The sequence below is a fragment of the Rhinopithecus bieti genome, unplaced genomic scaffold, assembly GCF_001698545.2.
Source record: "Rhinopithecus bieti isolate Rb0 unplaced genomic scaffold, ASM169854v2 scaffold_25940, whole genome shotgun sequence".
NCBI lineage: Eukaryota > Metazoa > Chordata > Mammalia > Primates > Cercopithecidae > Rhinopithecus > Rhinopithecus bieti.
In genome coordinates, this window is record NW_016811810.1 from 1,684,464 (window position 1) to 1,703,424 (window position 18,961).

General features: G+C 53.8%; 1 protein-coding gene across 4 annotated transcripts in view; it reads right to left on the bottom strand.

Annotated features, from left to right (window-relative positions):
- Positions 1–18,961, bottom strand: part of SLC45A4 (solute carrier family 45 member 4) — a 93,288-nt gene that overhangs the window by 10,235 nt on the left and 64,092 nt on the right. The window lies entirely within an intron of this gene.

Here is an 18,961-nt window from a genome sequence, read left to right on the forward strand (position 1 = left end):
CTGGAGCCAAAGGGTTGCAGATGGCACCTATCACGCTCACATTCTCCTTCCTGACCATCCTGGGAGGTAGGAAATACTGTGCCTATTATAGATAGGGAAACTGAAGCTCAGAGAGGTTAGGTAATCTACCCCAGGTCACACAGCTAGGATTTCAGCCCAGGGTTACCTGATTTCAAACTCTGTCCCTGAGTTTACACGCTGCCTCCCTATCACAGAAACCCGCGTGTCCATCACCAACCAGGCGGGCACACAATGTCAGCAGTCACAAGCACCACAGCAGGGGAACGAGCAGCCGCCTCGTGCAGCCGTGCACACGAGCCCACTCGCAGTGCTAAGCGAAGCGCCACACAGATGACCACGCACCTCTGACGCCTGTCGTGTGACGTCCAAAGGCGTGGAAAGGACTCTCCACTGTGAGAACTCAGGTGCCGGTTACCCTTGGCAGGGGGCAGTGGCTGAAGTGGGGTGGGCTTCGGGGCCAGGTGTCTGTTCTTGATCCGGATGGGAGTCCCACGCTCCAATCACGTGGTGCCAATTCATCCCGCAGGGGACTTGAGATCTGTGCCCTCTCCCCATGCTGTATGTCAGTAAAACGCTTCCTCACAAAATAAAGGTGCTTGGCACACCAGCGGTTCATCTGGCTAACATTTTACACTGCCAAACTCCATTGAGAATATTGTGTTGAACTAGCAAGAAAAATAAGCTTGTGTGGGAGGAGGAAATCTTTTTCAGAGGAGGAGGGAAGCACCTTTTAAAATTATTGCTAATGTGTCCACTAAAATATGCATTTGGCCGAGAATTTAAGGTGTTTGCTTTGACCTTTGCACTGCACACAACTTCAGGAAGGGTGAATTTTATTCCTACTTGAAGTCAGCAGAAAGGACTGATGTTTCAGGAAGCGAGAAGTCTGTGGAGCATGTCTGCTGGATGGGTGAGAGTTTACATGGCAGACCTGGGTTCCTCAGCTTCACTGGAGCTGAGTCCCTGCCCTTGTTAATAATTATCCATCAGGAAGCCTGTTTCCCAGAAAAGTCTCTTTATCAAAACTACGCAGAGGGCGCAACACTCAAAACTTCAGAAAGAATGGGAGGCGGTTATTACTCCCACCACATGCAGATTGTACCAATATGTCAGCAAACCCGTGCCAGGCGGCCCCTTGCAGAGCTGCGGGGCCCGTGTGCGGCCCTGGCTCCTCTGGATTGGGCTCCCAGAAGGGCTCTGTCTCCTCCAGCAGCACGCTGGTTCTCACCTCCCTGCCTGGGAACCCCTCCTGCTGTCACTTTTCAAACTCTTTGAGAGCCATCCACCCAGAAGGCCCCTGCCCACCCTGGGCACGCCAGGTCCTGCGTTTTCCACACAGCACTGAAGCCACCTCGGCCGCCCACATGCACTCCTGAGAGACGCCGCCCCCAGAGGGCCGTAGCTGCTCACTCCTCTCTCCGCACCACTCGCCCCAGTCTGGCACCAGATGGGACCTGTGGCCCACAGAGGGCTGGGATGCTAGCTGACCCCAACCAAACCACTTCACCATTTCCAGCAGTCCTCTTTCCTTTCTGAAAACTCTGACATTTCATCTGATAGCCCTTCTCTTAAGCCTGAACGATTTTCTGTAGTGTGTGTGTGTGTGTGTGTGTGTGTGTGTGTGTGTGTGTTTTAGCATTTCTAATAGGAGGGGCTCTGCTGACGACAAATGCTCTTGGATGCTGTCTGAACTCTCTTTATTACACTTTTATTCTTGAAGAATATTTCTGCTGCACACAGAATTCTGGGTTAATTCCTCCCAGCCCAGATCTCTGAAGATGTGATCCACTGTGTTCTGAACCCTGCGGTTTCTGGCAGGGCGGCTGTGGTGATTCCCTGAGTGTCCTCTTGGATGTAATGATCTCTTTTCCTCTGGCTGCTTTAAAGATTCTCTTTACTGCTGCTTTTCCGCAGTTGGACAATGACGAGCCTAGATGCGGATTTCTGTGCACACATCCTGGCTGGGCTTTCTGGAGCTTTATGAATTTGTAGATTTATACATTTCACCAAGTTTAGAAAACATTCCGTTATGTCTTATTTCAAAGCTGTGGAGTTTTTTTTGTTTTGTTTTGTTTTGTTTGTTTTTTTGAGAGAGTCTTGCTCTGTCACCCAGGCTGGAGTGCCATGGTGCAATCTTGGCTCCCTGCAACCTCCAGCCTCCTGGATTCAAGCAATTCTTGTGCCTCAGCCTCTCGAGTAGCTGGGTACAGGTGTGCACCACACCCGGAGACTAAATTTTGTATTTTTTGTAGAGACAGGGTTTCGCCATGTTGGCCAGGCTGGTCTCAAACTTCTGAGCTCAAGCAATCTGCCTACCTTGGCCTCCTGAAGAACTGGCAGGCGTGAGCCACTGTACCTGCCCCTGCAAAGGTTTTTCATTCCATTCTCTAATTCCTTTCTTTTGAGGTTCCCATGACAGACCTTTGAGATCGTCCCTCTGTTTCCTGGAGCATTCTTCATTTCTTTTTTCAAGCTTTAATCTCTGTATGATCATTTCTATTGATGAATCATTAAGTCCACTGACTCTTCTGTCCTCTCCATTCTGCTGTTAACCCCATCTGGTTCATTTTCTATTTTGATACTTTATTTTTCAGACCTAGAATTTCCACTTGGCTCTTTTTCTGTAGCTACCGTTTCTCTGCTGGGACTCCCTGCTCTCCATTCTGAGCGTGTTTTCTGTTCTTGGGCGCAGTCACACACACCCCTCTGACCAGTGCGATGTCCAACATCGCGGGTCAGACTCCACAGCTGCCATCCTCCAGCAAGGGTCGCCTTTTCTTTTTAAAAAAATGTCTAATAACACTGAGTTGTATCCTAGTTGTATCCACTGTGACTGATGTGTCATAGACTACACTGTTACATTCCTCTGAGAGTGACCATGGTTTTATTTAACACGAGGGTTTGAAATTCTGCCCCATCTCCTAACTCCGCCCTAACTCTGCCTGTGGGTTCTTCAAGAAAGGCAGAGTGAAGTTATCCATCCAAGTTTTAGCCACCCTGTGTTGCATCAACAAAGGCCAATAGTCGGGTTAAAAGCAGTGCCAAATGAGAAACCCAGGCATTCCCTCTTCCAGTTGTCACCTTCCTACTTGGTTTTTGCCCCGAGCGCTGGCTGGGTGTCAGGAGGGCGGGGAGGAGCTGCAGGTGCGACCCAGCCCACCCAATCTACAGGAGGTGCAACGTGCACAGGCCTGTCCTGCCTTCGTGCTGCCAGCCCTGGGAGACGGGAAGACGCTGGGTCCGAGCAGCCCTGGACCAGGCAGCCGTCTCCACAAGGGAGGCTTCTCACCCCAAGAGACAAGAGACAGGGCACTGGGGGAACCGCTGGGCCCAGGCCAGGCCCTCGGCTCCCAGTCCTCCTGCAGAGGCCGCTTCTCCACCCTTGCCCCACAGGCCCCTCCAGAGCCTGGTGGGACCTGGCCCCAGGTCTTCCTCCACGGGCAAGCCTCCTCCCCTCTGCCCTCAGCTCTGACTCCTATAGCCCCCACAGCTGCCCTGGCCCCTGTGCAGCCCTGGCCCCAGTCTCTCCTGTGTTGCCAGCCCCCAGCCCTAGGTGAGGCCTCCCCACGCCTCTCTCTGACCCCCACTAACTCACCCCCACACCTGGCTGGCCTGCCTTGGGACCCAGGGCGGCCCCTCAAACCACACAGCTGTCACGGACTGTGCCTAGAAGCCTTTTACTGTTCCTCGTGGCCTGACATCGTGATTTTAACTTTACACTCTGTGGTGTCAGGGGCCGTGTTCCAATCCTCAACAAGACACTGCAGGGCTTCCTTTCTCCATCTTTCCCCTCTGCTTAGACAAGCCCAAGTCTGCATGTCGGGACTGGCACTTGGCACATTCTAAGGGGACCAGTGGAAAGGCAGAGCCCACCGTGGCACCACTGCCTGTGCCTCCCACCCTCGGTGCTCAGTGCTGCGAGAACCACATGGGGCCTCCTGCTGGGGCGCTCTCAATGCTGGTGTGCAAGGTGCCCTGCCCCGTGCGCTTTCCCTGGAAGGGGTGGCACACCTTGGCACCAAGCATCTACACCCAACGACAGCTATTGCTGCTGAACCTCTCGGTGGGCTTGGCACCACCCCAGGTGCTGGCCTGTCCCCGCTGGAGGAACCCAGAATCTGGCCAGAGCAGGAGACCCATGACTGGGGTACACAGGGCAGGAGCATTGCCAGGGTCGCAGGAGGCTTCCCTCGGGAGTGGTCATGGGGTGAAGGCCACAGGGACCACCAGCAGGTCAGGCTGAGGATGGAGAGACAGGCCAGGGGGCCGGGACAGGGCCAGCAGCGTCTGTGTCTCATTCTTCCCTCCCCAGTCGGCCTAAAAGTCAATTTCAATTCCAGGCTGCAAGGAAAGCTCAAGCCAATAGGAAGTCAGCAGCTCCATCTCAGTCCCCAGCACCTGAGCAGCACGGCCACCGGACGCCCGCCGGGTGCCCACAGAGCCGGGCTGCAGGAGTGAGTGGTCCTGAGTAACAGGGGACAGCTCCCTTTGTTTTAAGCATCTTGGCAAGAAAAATAAACATTTTTCATCATATCTTCGAAGCGGCCCTGGGAGGGCACAGCTGCCGCCTGCCTGCCTCACGGATCCTGCTCCGCCGTCCCCAGTGGTGAGAACTCGGTCTCCCCGGTTCGCGGCAGGGGGCTGCCACTGGGACGCCTCCGATGGGGCATTTCCCAGCCCGGCTCCACACAAACACAACGCTGGGCCCAGTAAATAAGTTTTGTTTTTTTCCCAGGGAAAAGCTGAACAACAATGGTGGGACCAGGAAGGTTCCCTGTTCACAGGAAATACTCACTGTGTCACCGCTCGGCCGCGGGCTGTGTGAGGTCACGGGCGACGCTCAGGTCACGTGTGGCGGCTCCTGTTCACAGTGCCGTGTGTGATAAACTGGGACTTTCTTCTGGTGGGGGGAGGCTGGCGGGGGCGGGGGGTGTGCCAGGGAGTGGGAAAGTCGCCTATAAATGTTTAACAAAAGATCCGCAATGGGAACAGGAACTTGCATCCTTTCTTTCAATGGACAAAGCTTCCACATAGAGATATGCTTTTGTGCTGGGACCAAATGCCACAGTGCCGTGAAACTTGTGAGCACAAGTCCTGCATGGGAAAGGCTGAGCATCCTTGAGTGACCTCTGACGAATTTAAGTCAAGGAACCCTGTTGGGAGCCACTTCTGAAGGGCCCCAGCCAGGAAAGACACTGGGCCGGGGGAGCCGCGCCCCCAGGGCTCGGGCCACCTGCTTGCAAGAGGGGAAGGTCCCCTGGCACTGAGGCTCTGTGCTGGCAAGGGCCCCACAGCTGCAAGGAATGTTCCAGAACCACTAGAGCCACAGGAAGGTGGGGAGTGGGTGAAAAGAAGGGCAAGATCAGGTGCTTTTTCTGAGCCTACTGCAAACAGGCCGTCATTTAGGGTGGAGGGGACAGCAGCATCTTGAGCATTCTCACATTTGCTGCCTCCCCACTCCAACACCCATGGCCCACCCAGAGTGCCAGCTATGGCCCCCCGAGCCCTGCGGGGGAATCTGGCGGTGAAGGGGCAGGAGACAATAAGTTCCTGGGCTTCGGCCTTTCACAGGAGAGGAGGAATTAAAACTTGAAAGCCGGGACCCAGCGCCTCATTTCTAGAGGGTGAGGCAGAGCCCTGAGGGGAGAGCTGTGTGGAGTGGAGCTGTCGGGTGCCCAAGAGGCTGTGGCTCACTGCAAGCTTTAGATGGGGTGATTTGGGTGGAGGCAGCCGTTTTGAAATGGAGCATTCTAACCTTTCTGAAGACTCCATTAATTTGACCTCAGTGGACTCCGAAGGGTCTTTGGACGGGACAGCCCTGAGGCTGGACTTGGTTTCCAGGGCGATGATGCTGTCCCTGCAGCCCTGTGCCAAGTGCCCCCCAGCAACTCCCAGGGGGCCACTGTTTCTCCTCTTCAACAAGGATGGGTGCCTCAACAGCCTGGCTAGAGGAGCCCGGCCAGACTCAAGCAGGACACTGATGCTCCAGAAAGCCAGCAGGAACATTCTGCAGCTGCTGTACTGTCTCAGAGCCGACCCGTGTCCAACTTGTGGGCACCTGTCTTCACTGGCCAGCTCATCGGGCTCGCACCCCCCGCAGCTGGAACATGGGCTGCTCTCTGCCCTATCGGCACAGCCACCCATCCTCACAGCTCTTTCAAACAGATGTTGCAATAAGCAAACATCTTTGTGATGACACAATGATGTTATCGTAGCTGTATAAGCAACCATATGGCCTTGGTTTGATATTCCGGAAGCTTCCTGAAGGGCCCAAAATGTAGTCCATGTCCTGCAGCCCTCGCTAAGCTTAGGGGTCAAAGCTGGCCACACCCTCGGCTGCCTCATCAGTTCCAGAAGCCACAGCTACTCCAGGCCGCAGAGGAGAGAAAGAAAAGTTTTAATTCAATACATCCAAACCCATCTCTTGATCTGTCGCTTCATATCTAGACCTCCTCTGGGATCCCCTATCTCAGAGAAAAGGCTCTGTCACCCACCATTCATGCTGGCAGGACCCCGGGCACCAACACCACCCGCCCCACAGCCCATCTGGCACCAGGTGCCGCTGCCTCCTCAGCCATACATCCCCGTCATACACTTGTCTCCTATCAGCTCCTCCCGCCCATGGGACCGTCACAGACACTGCTGCCTCTGCCTGAAGTACTCGACCTTCCCCCTTACCTGACACTCAGTAACTGCTTAGTGCCCTTAAAAGAGCTGCACTCTTAGGAGCAGAGTTTTGTGAGCACAGCAGGCTTCCAACTGACCCCTGGTTCCTCCCTCATCCTCTATAAACCCACCCACCACCTGCAGCCAGAGTGATGACCTAAAAATCCACTGCTTACACCCGCCGCGGCGTCCAGTGCCCTCAGAGTCCAACCTCCTGCCTGCAGCCTGCAAGACCCCTACCCTACCCACTGGATGGGCAGCTCATGCCAGGCCGCTTCCCTCTCCATACCAGACTCCAGCCGCCCACCCCACCCCACCTCCTCTTCTAGAAAACACCAGGCTCACATTCCGCTCAGGACCTCAGCCATGGCCACTGGGGAGGGCCCGGCCAGTGCCTTCCCCGGGCAGGGACGGCTCCCCTGGCGTCCAGGCACTCCCTTGCCAAGGCCATGAGCTTTAAGGCATCAGTACCGTCCAGGACTGTGTCGTAGGAGGCTCTCAACAAGCACATGGTGGGTGATGGAGCCCGCAGACCACGGCCTCTACCCATGGGAGAGACCCTGCTGCCACTCCAGCCTGGGCTAGGTGGGCCCTGACCACAGACCCGCTGGGTGATGAGCCAGACTTCCCTACCTGCACCTCCCTCACAGCCAGGGCCTGGCCAATGGCAGGGGCCACATGGCCTCCGGGCAGAGATGCTCAGCTCTGAGCTTGCAGGACTCTGGCCGTGGGACTTTGCAGCAGCCTGGGCCTCGAACGTGTTGCCCTGCATGTAAATGGGCATGCTGGAAAAGGTGGGCATTCTGGAGATTAAAGGAGAACACGGCGCCCACAGCTCAGCACCCAATACTAGATCCCTGCCTGCACTCCTGAGGCTGCGGTGTTCTGATGACGTCCACGGGCACTGAGTTCAAAACGCTGGAAGGATAACACCACAGCACCGTCACACGATGGTAAGAAAGTTCTCTGCAAGTCCACTTACTCTCGGTAAATGAATTACATATCAGAGGCCGTATTAGACTATTTTCCACAACACAGCTGGCCCGGTGAGTAGACTCTTGGAAGTAGGCTTCCCAGAAGGTGAAGAAGCACAGGCCTCCGTTTCTGCATCACCGACTCAAGTAAGACCCACTGTGGCTGTCAGGGCCGGGCCCCAGAGTTCCTCCAAGTTAAAGGCGCTATCAAGCACCCCATCTCAACAAGGGAGGGCCGCTCCTGAAGCCCCCGCCCTTCCATCAGAAAGCCTCTCAGGACAGAAGGCAGAGAGGGAAGCGGCCGTGAAGACCTGTGGGTGCCGAGGGTTCCCAGCACAGCCAGCAGGGCCTCGTGCACTCACAGGACAGCCCTTGGAGACAAACAGCTGTGCCAGAGAGAGCCCCTGAGACAGCAGCTCCAGTGGCCATCTGAAGACCTGAAGCCCCAGGCGTGCCCAGCTCCGGGATGGGGTAAGCAGCGGGGCAGGAAGGGCCCTGGTGGCTGGGGACTGCCAGGAGCAGTGCTCAGGCCAGTGCCACCTCCGCCACCCTGGCCTTGCTGCCCAAGCTCACGCTGCACCTGGGGAGGGTCCGGCCGCTGCCCCGGCACCTACACCTGACACTATCTTCCTGTGGAATTAGCCACCTGAAAAGTCTCCTGCCCGGGGAAGTGCAGTGCTGACGCTGTCCGTTTTCTGAAGAAATGAAAAGAAGAGCAATACTGCCGAAGAGCACGTGGCACAGACGTGGTGAGTGCGTTTTGCCAAACTGGGACGCGGCGCTGATGACAGCTCCGACGACGTGGAACCAGACCTGCCTCACCCAGGGACCCAGGAATGAGGGTGCTGGGGCAGCACCTCTTGCTCTGGGGACACTATGGTGGCAGTGGCAACAGCATGTGACACCCAGTGAGGCATTTCCCCCACCCCTCCCAGCCTCTGTCTTCTCCCCTGTGAAATGGGGGAAAGACCAGCATCTGACAGGCCCTCTCTGCAAACAAAGAACACTAGTGTGGGAGGAGCCACATTCGGTAACATTTCTAGGGCTGAAGGTCACCCCGGAAGAGAAAGGACCTGGCAGGTCCCAGGACAGGTGCAGAGGGTAGGATGAAGGGCACAGTGTGGGAGGAGCGCCGGAGACAGGGCAGGGGCAGCCAGGCCAGGAAGGCCTTGGCTCTGGGCTGAGAGCGTGGCCCCTCACGCCAGAGGCAGCAGGGACCCCTCAAAGGTGCCTGGGCTGGGACACAGAGGTCCCCGTGAAGGCCACACTGCGAGCTGGTGGGGGGGAGGACCATGAGGAGGCCGGTTTGGTCCAACCTAGTACTCCGTGGACCAGATGACCAGTCAAGTCCCCGAGGTCAAAAGCTTGGATCACAAGGTCACCACTGGATCAACAGGGCACATTAGGAGGGCTGCTCCCAGAGGGCTGCACAGCTACCTGGAGTCGGATGTCATGTGGGGGAGCACCTGGCAACAGCAGGTAGGCGGACAGCTGGCACTGTGGGACCCACACCGAGTGGTCGGGTCACCCGGCCACCTGGCATCTTCCAGACAAAGAACCCTAGAACCAAGGCACAGGCAGAGACCCAGGGACCACGGGAGACCCCATCCCCATCAGACGCAGAGCCACGGTGGGCCCTGCCCAGCCCACTACGTTGAGAGGCACAGTAGGAAGCACTCTCCCCACACGGCACTGAGCCACTAGGAAGTTACTGCCACATGAGACTGGTCCGAGTGTGGAAGGCCCAGTACACTGCGACACTAAGTGCCGGCCACCTCTCAACAGCGCCTGGTGAGGGCAAACGGCCCGAGATCAGGAGACCCCAGTTCCGTTCTTTACCAAGGTTCTCCTCTCTCCACGGGCACTGGAAAGTAGCGCCCAGATCACCAAGGTTCCAGGTCACATAGCACTGCCCAGACCCAGTTAAAATGGCAGAAACAGCACATTCCAGTGGGGCCAGGCCATATGCCAAGTGCCCGACTCAGGCTCTGCATCTCACCTCTGCAGCCAGCCTACAGAAGGGGTCTTCAGGGGTGAAGCTGAGCCTCCAATGGATTATATCATCTGCCCAAGCTCATACAGATACTAGGGACTGAGCGGGGGGAACCCACCTCAGACTCCCACACATGGGGCCATGGAATCTCAACAATCCATCACATGCCAGCCCCACTGCTCTGCACACCATGCTTTGGCCATGGGCTGGTTCACGTCCAAGGCTTGGATAAGATGAAAGCAAATGTCCCCTTCAGCTATAAGGCTTTATGGTTTGAATTAGGGACAGAGGGGAAACCCAACTGCCACCCTTATATACTGCTGTTTATAGCTTTGATTATAACGCATGGTCAGACACACCCCAAATGCCCAAGCAGGGAATGATCACGCTATGGCCTCACGTGAAGACAGGGAACGCTGCCGCTGCAAGGTGAACACACGCCCTCAACGGCTCCCAGGTGAGTGCTCACGAGCTGCAAGGTCAACACACACATTCAGTGGCTCCCAGGTGAGCTCTCACTAGATGCAACGTGAACACACGCCCTCAATGGCTCCCAGGTGAGCGCTCACGAGACGCAAGGCGAACACACACACTCAGTGGCTCCCAGGTAAGAGCCTCACGACCAGCTTGGGCTGGACTGGCGTCTGCTTTCAGTGGCTGCCACTTTCCGTGGTGCAGACGCTACCACCCCGCCCAATCTCAAGCTGCTGAGGTGACGTCACTGAACGGGAGTCGAGAGGAGCAGCAGCCAGTGCTGAGAGGCACCTGTGCCCTGCAGGTATGGCAGGCAGACACACCAAGACGAACGGGAGTTGAGCATTAGGAAGTGCTAAGTGCGCGTTAACTCTGCTAACCTAAATCAACTGTAAGCACGTAACTTTTTCACAATGCATGTGTTTAACGATCAGCCCACAAAGTTTTTGAAAATTTAAGTTGGCTCTCAGGAGCCAGTACAAGCTGGTTCCAGCACACAGTTGGGCTGCAGACATTCGTTCATTATACCCTGCCTCCTGCCACACACTGATTTAGAAGTGATTTGAGAATGCTATTAAGTTAAAACTAGCAAGCTTTTGGAAATTAAGGAAAAAATGAATTCTTACTGATGGTTATTATTACGGTTTATCAATAAAGATCTTGGGTATTTAAAAATTAAACAAAAACAAAAAAACCCAGCCAGGTGCAGTGGCTCACACCTGTAATCCCAGCACTTTAGGAGGCTGAGGAAGATCACTTGAGGCCAGGAGTTCGAGACCAGCCTGGCCAACATGGTAAAACGCCATCTGCAGTAAAAACAGAAAACAATTAGCCAGGCACGGTGGCAGACGCCTGTAATCCCAGCTACTTGGGAGACTGAGACACACAAGCATCACTCGAACCCGGGAGGCAGAGGTTGCAGTGAGCCAGGAGTGCGCCACTGCACTCCAATCTGGGCAACATAGGCTATCTCACAATAAACAAACAAATAAATAATAAAATGAAATAAAAAACCCTCTAACAATATCTCCCTTTATGACACTTCTGCCCAAGATGGCATGCCCCTGGGAAACGGCTGTGGAGTGTGGCACCCGTTCTTCTCTGCTCTTTCCCCTGGTGTGGGGCCTTGGCTAGGCAGGTCGAGTGGGTCTGTGGCTGGGCCTGATTCTGGGCTGAGCTGGCCTTCAGAGGCCAGCACTATGGCACCATGGTTGAGTGGAGGCTGATTCTGAGTCTGAATCCCAGCTCCACCATCTACTAGCTCTGTTGAGTGTTCATTTCCTGATCTGCAGAAATCTGTAAACATCATCACTAGGCTTTTATGAGAACTGAGTCATCCTGAACAGCTCGCTGTTGGCATAAACCATTAGTGAATCATCGCCAACATCGGGGCCTGCATCGCTTACCTGAGGGAGTGGGGACTTCTCTATGTCCACTGAGGCCTAATTCATATCTCGTCCCTCGGAACCCTCAGCCCTAGCCTGACGGTGCTGGTGGAAGGCAGCCTGGTTTGAAGGAAAGGATGGCTCCAATTCAGATTCTTCATTCGCCGTCAGGACCTCAAGGAGGTCACCTTTCCCTTTGGAGCCCTGGTTTCTAGAGACAGAGAGGCCACCTCCTCGTGGGCCTAGCCTAGGCTCTTCCCAGGACTGAAAGGTGTGGGGTGGGCTCCCCGGCCAGTGTTGAAGAGGGGCATCCGTGTTTGTTCCCTGCTCGTGGCTGGCGATTTGAACCCTATTTGCTATCCCATTTTGACATTTCCCTTTCTTGTTACTAGATTTAGCATCTTTCTACCCAAACAGCGTTTTGGGTGGCCTGGCTTCCCCAACAGAACTCCATGTGTACCAGCAAAGGGTCCAGAGGTGGACAGGGAGTGTAACTTGCCAGCTTGAATCTACCCCAGGTCCTGATGCAGACTGTCTGCCCTGGGATATTCTGTTGCGCGCAGCCAGGAGAGGGCCCTTAGACCCTGCCATGGCTGTGGTGGTGGCCTGAGATGACCTCCCTGATAACTACGCTGATGACAACAGGCCTCGGAGAGGTCTTGCACTGGCACAGGAAAGCTGGATGCAGCTCACCTCCATACTCCGCTCCGGCCCCTCCTCCCAGCACAGCCGGGCTCCAGCAGCACTCGACCTCCCCACACTGCGTCACTGTGAGCTTTTGCTCCCCGGCCTGGAACGGCCTTCCCCCTTGGTGACCATGATACTGGCTGTTTAAATGTGTGTCCCTGCGCTGGTCTGCCTTCCCTGAGGACAGAAAAGCGCCCGCTACCTCGCAGGTTCTCGGCAGGCGCTCTGCAAACTGAAACGGACTCCCCAGCACTGAGTTTGTTGCTTCATCTCCTAGTGAAGATGTGCAGGTGACCACGCTCAGCTCTCTACCCACAGGAGCCATGGCTGGGCTTGTCCAGGGTTGTCACACTCTGCAGTCCCTGATCCACAGCAGCAGCAGTGCTTAAAACCAGGTGATATGAAACCAACAGGGAACAGCACTGACTGCTCAAATGCCGCCCGCTTCTTCATGCAGGCAAAGCAATGTAAATGCATGAGACACACAGGCGGCTCCATTTATAAATCATGAGCGTCAGGTTACCGTGAGGGGCACTTCAACCCAGACCACAGCGGGTGTGTCCACAGAGTGCACTTCCGGTGCGGCTGCAGTTAAACCATGCTCGGCTGTCACGGTCTAGCAAGGGTAACAGTGACGAGGAGGACGTATTCGTATGCTGAAGAATATGAAGGACCAAAGACCCTCTGTGAACCCCACAACGATTATAACGTAAAGTAAGCTTATAAGAACTGGTGAATTATCCGAAGAAAACAAAAAGCCACAGGGAGCCAGGCTGGCCTTGGGCTTGGCAGAGAACGGGGAAGCATTTCAGAGCTTAGGTCTCAGGTCCCGGGGTTTACGAAAGAGGAAGAGAGGGGCAGGCATTACACAAAACTGCTACTAGGTCAAAAACAAAAGAAACCTCACCATCGAAACATGGGCAGCAATTCTCATTAGTCACGTTCTCAAATGAAAAATGGAAGCGTGTGCATGTTCAAAAAGTTAAACAACTGGATTTAAATGTGCAAAACATTAGAGTTGGCTGGGCGTGGTGGCTCATGCCTATAATCTCAGCACTTTGGGAGGCTGAGGTGGGCAGATCACCTGAGGTCAGGAGTTCGAAACCAGCCTGGCCAACATGGTGAAATCCCATCTCTGCTGAAAATACAAAACATTAGCTGGGTGTGGTGGTGCGTGCCTGTAATCCTGGCTACTGAGAAGGCTGAGGTAGGAGAATCGTTTGAACCTGGGAGGTGGAGGTTACAGTGAGCCAAGATCGTGCCACTGCACTCCAGCCTAGGTGACAGGGTGAGACTCCGTCTCAAAACAAAACAAAACATTACAGTCAGTGCCTGAATTCTCCCCTGCCTGAGTAGAGCCTGCAGTGCCGACTGTCCCTGATGACTTTCGTCCCTCACACGAAAGTCCAGGCACTGGCTTCCCAAGCCATATTTAACTCAACATGCGGGCATCCAGAGAAAGCTGTCCCCAGACTTTCCCGCTCACCCAGCCCTGACCGCCCTCACACTGGAACTCAAACTCCGTTTCCCCGAAGTCTTCCATTGTGTAACACATCTACACCTAAATCCTCTGGTATCAAGTGTCTAACAGTTACTTCCAATTCAACATTTAATGTTTCTGTGATGTTCCCAAATCGTGTATAAGCTAGAAAATATGTCTGCACATCCAAGTCCATGCTTCTCTTTAAAAGGGGGGCAAACAACCTATTCTGCACCCAGAGACAAATCCTATTAACTTACTACTCACATAATCACACGTGTACGTATCTTCTGTAAGATCTAAATAGTCCGTTTTTTTAAATGACAAAATGACCATCATCTGGGAAGCATCCTGCTGGTGGACACATTGCATACTAATTGCTTTTAGGGGCAAAGTAACTGCCGTATTTATTCTAAAACTTCCTTTCACAAAAAGCCCACGTATTTCCGTACTTTATTTTGATACATGTTTAAGGGAAATATTAAACATTTATGGAGTAATTCCTTTGAGAACAGTGCACCCTTCCTCAGAGAGTCACTGGGCAGTGCCCAGTGGATGAGGGTGCAGAGGGCTGGCCACAGGCAGCACTAACACATGGCCCCACAGATCAACAAGAACCTCCATCGGTCCCTGAGCTAGCTGGAATCTAGTCCTATCGGTTCGAACATATTTGTGATATTTTGTTAATATTTAATTGCCTTTTGGTTTTTGTTAAATGATCATTTTTCTGCAGAAATAATTGATTTTTTTGGTCTTAATTCAAATGTCTAGGGTTCATGTTCTAAGATTTTGAAAATTATAGTGATCTAGTAAGTTTGGAAATTGCTAAAATATGATATATTGCTTACTATAAAGGATTTAAAAACTGTTACTTTACCACTGCTCATATGCACAATATTGAAAAAGGGCAGAATTGCTCAGGTTTCTCTGTAAATCACCTTCCTGGAGTGGCATGTAAGGCCTCCTGTGATGTGGTCCTTCCCTGCCTGTCACACCACTCTGCACTGAGCTCACACACTTCTGCCATGCTAGACTAGTCACCATTTCTATAAATGCCACGGTCTCCCCACTACACCACAGCCCAGACTGTGCCCAGGGCCACCCTTACTTCACTGACCCCTACTGACCCCTGCAACTTGGAGACAGTGCCCCCTGGCTTCCAGCCCCTCTGTCTGCACGGCGCTGGGTGTTCGTCGGCCTTGTTCCCCTGTACTCCATGCTTACCTTTAGAAGCGAGCAGGTAATGCCTCGTATTTTAACTGTCCTTCCTAATATTTCTCCTCCAGAGCTGGAGGGCCTCCAGGGCAAAAATTATAACCCTCACCCCAAAGCCACACGGTGTCCCTCACCGCCGCCCTCCACGCCTTCCCGGACGTGGCGCTCCACGATCCCTGGAGCGAGTGCACAGCAGGCCAGTGTCTCCTCTCAGCACGCTTCTCACCTCACTGAACTGGGAGCGCCAGGTCACATGCTCGTGTCTCCAAGTGAGCTGGAGGCCTCAGGCTGCCCGTTTCACCTCCAGCCCTGGGCACGACGCCCAGCCCCTAGCAGGTAGGTGCTCCGTAAGTACTTGATGAAAGAATAATCGGCGTGTAACTCTTTGGGAAAAATTACCATAGTTGACATTTTATTGTTTAAAAAATACAATGATCTGAAATGCAAGGAAATCCAGGCTTCCAGTCTAAACAAAACATCCTTGCACAAGAAGTTTTTCAACTATTTTGGTCAAGATCTCCGGAATGCTGTCCAGCCCACATACGTGATTCTTCCTCTGGTGTGCAGCTAGCTGGCCACGGGCCACCTGTGCTGCACCATGGATGCCTAGGACTCCGGGGCAGCAGACGCCTGCCCAAGTCTCCAAACCCTCTCCCACTGGACTCGAGTGGGCAGTCGCAGCTCCAAGCCTGGGCCTGCGTCACCATCAAGCTTTAAGCCTCCAGTCAGCAGGAAATCCAATTTTTAGCTTTGTAAAGTCGTCCAATTTTTTTCACATTTTTATTGTGATCAAATATACACAACATCGAATTTACCTTTTTAATCACTAAGTGCACAGCTCAGGGGCAGCAAGTACCCTTAGACTGCTGTGCAACCATCACCACCACTCACCCCAGAGCGATGTCATCTTCCCAAACTGAAACTCTGTCCCCACGAAACATACACTCCTCTTTCCTCCTCCAGCCTCCACCATTCTGCTTTCTGTCTCTATGAATCTGGCACTTCTAGGGCCCTCCTAGGAGTGGAATCACACAGCTTTTCACTGAGTCTATCCAGCTATGGCCATTCACAGTCTCCCCCACCACCGCATCTCCCCTTGGCCCCTGGATGGCAGCAGGCACCAAGCTCTCCAGCCTCATCCAACATCCACCACCCTCTCCCCGCAGAGACACTGCTCACTTTGTAACTTCGAAGAGCCCTTGAGTATAGAGTTATTTAGCACCCTCCCCAATACCAGGCACGATACTAGACGTGGGGTGCCTGCACCCACGGTATAGCTGCCAGGAGGCCGGCGGGGGCAGAGCAGGCTGCCCTGCCCTGAGGAGCTGCAGACACGCAGCCCCATGAAAGCCCAGACTGTGGGAGGTGCTATGAAGGACGCCTGGGAAACCCCAGTGCAAGGTAGTCTTCTAGTCAAGTCTCCCCAGGTTCCTCAACAGCAGTTTCCAGCTCATCCGAGTTAGTATGGGGAGGAAAGAACCATCAGACCAGAAGCATGATAGAGAAAATCTCAACCACCCGGATGCTATGAGCCAGGGCTGCTGCCTGGGCCACGCGGTGAATTTCTGCAGGGTCCACTCTAGTCCCCAGATGCTTGCTGTGACAAAGCCCTGCTGGGTGACCCACGTGACTGGGGCCAACATGCCCCTTAGGAATTACTCCTGCCAGAAAGGAAACTGTTTAGGGTTAGCCAGGTGCTCAGTGTGGTTTTTCAAAATCGGAAACCAAACCAAGAGTGTGCTATCTGCAGACACCCCTGGGTCACTGGGTGTTTTCAGACAAAACAAAATAGGTTTACTGAACCCCGTTCAGAGTGTCATCACACACACAGGAACTTCTAGAAGGCATCGAGTGTATCTGAACTGCAGAAGTGCACTATTAAAATACTTGCCAACCTCCCAGGCAAGGGAATTGCAACACAACTCAGCTTCCAAGTTTCACACAGTTGCCTAGTTAGATACGTCCTGTAGGAAGAAAGTAACGACTGCTTAGTCACCTGCTTAGCAAAGTAAGTGCTTACTCCAGGAGGGTGCAGGAGCAAAGCACACACACACATGCACACGCATGCACATAGCATCATGAGGTGCATTTTCACCTGAACACGGTAGGAATGTCTCTCAATTCTTGCCAAAGATGTGTTTTCAGGTGGATTTCAACACTAAGCTATCATCAGTTGCATAAGAAGGCTCCCAGTTTTAGAGGCAACATCCTGAGTTCCTAAGAAGGGCTTGGCTCATGAGACTGGGCTCTGGAGGGCATGGCCTCTGCAGGTGACTCAGTGTGGGGCTGAGGCCTAGTCATCTCTGCACACCTGCTCCCACCAGCACCCGGCATCAAATGGTCAGGGCCCCACACAACCCAGGGAGTGGAGGGAAGCGACCAGCACTTCATGTATTTTTTTAAACTTCCAGTGTTTTGAGTGAGGCAGGCTTTTAAAGAGTAGACTTTTCCCAGAGGAAGAAAAGGCGAGCTTCAAGCTACAACAAACCGTATCCTAGGAATCTCGATTCACATGGAACGACAATGAAGAATGGAAAGTCTGGTGTTTTAAACAAATGGACAGATATAAAGTGAGCAGAGCTTTAGTCATCACGCCCAGCCTCCTGAATGAGATGGACAAGAATAAACCTGACTTCCCCCACAAATAAATCTGCAGACGTCACTTCTTCATTCTCGGATGCCCTATTGCTCACAATCTTCGTCGAGTGGAGAGAAGTTAGGCTCTCACGTTAATCCAGTTCTAACTCATGAGTCAAACTGAGACTGCAACAAAGAACGCCCCTTTTTTCTTTTACATGATTTTCCTTTTCCCTTGAGTATACTTCCTGAACCAAGAAGAAAACAATCAACAGGACGGGAGACTGGACTTCTCCTTCCCGAGGGAAAACGGCTACATGGGAACAACACACCCCAGCGGGAAGGGTGCTCCGACGGAACTGAGCGTGACTCAGAGACTGGGGGCTGGCTCCCAAAGGGCTCCGGAGCAGCCTGGTTCCACAACATGCCTTTTGGCCCAGTGGTGGGGACAGTGCCTGTCGTCCCAGCACTCGGGGAGGTTGAGGTGAAAGGATCACTTGAGATTGCTTGAGCCTGGTAGGTGGAGGCTGTAGTGAGCCATGATCACACAACCGCACTCCAGCCTGGACGACAGAGCAAGACCCTGTCTCAAAAATAAATAAGTAAAATGAGAAACTGGCTGCCCGACACTGTGATTGGATCCCAGCTCTGAGATGCCACACGCACCGCCTGCCGTGCTGCAGTGGAGACACCCGTGGATGTGCAGAGCGGGGCCTGCAGGATGATTCCCAGAGCCCTCCTCTGCCCTCCAGACTATCCTGCGAGGGCAGCCGCCCAGATCCATGGGACGGGGAGTATCTTCCTGGGTCTCAACTAACATTGGGGCCACTTCACACCCTCCCCTCTCCCCGCTTCGGGGTGGTGCTGCGGGCCTACGGGCACCGGCGTGTGGGTGTGTTCTCAACTCCTTTACTCTGAGGGACTCCGAGCCTGGGGCTAAGAATGTACATATCTGTAAAAGTCTCCTCCAGAAGCGCATCATTCAATAAATGGTGTGGAAATGTAGTGCACAACACACACAGCATCACAAACAGGCCAGGCTGCGGTGAGCAGTGGCTCTGTGGGCAGGCGGAGGAGCAGCACAGCCAGGAGGGTGCCATGCAGCACAGCCAAGGAGGGCGACAGACAGTTCAGGCAATGTGGTGGACGCAGAACCAGGGGCTTTATCTGCACTGTTGTTCTCCAAGAGCTGCTCTGGAGACAGTGGCGAGGTCCAAGGACGCTTGCCTGGGGTGCGACTGTGTAGAAGCTGGGGATGCTGCTGCCTTTGGAGAAGGGAGATGGGAGCCTGGGGGACAGGAGTGGATGGAGACCTTGCAGTCTGCCCTATGGTAACTTCTCAACTCTGAACTTGGTGAAGGCACTGTCCATTTAAGAAAGTAGAATTCGGCCGGGCGCGGTGGCTCAAGCCTGTAATCCCAGCACTTTGGGAGGCCGAGACGGGCGGATCACGAGGTCAGGAGATCGAGACCATCCTGGCTAACATGGT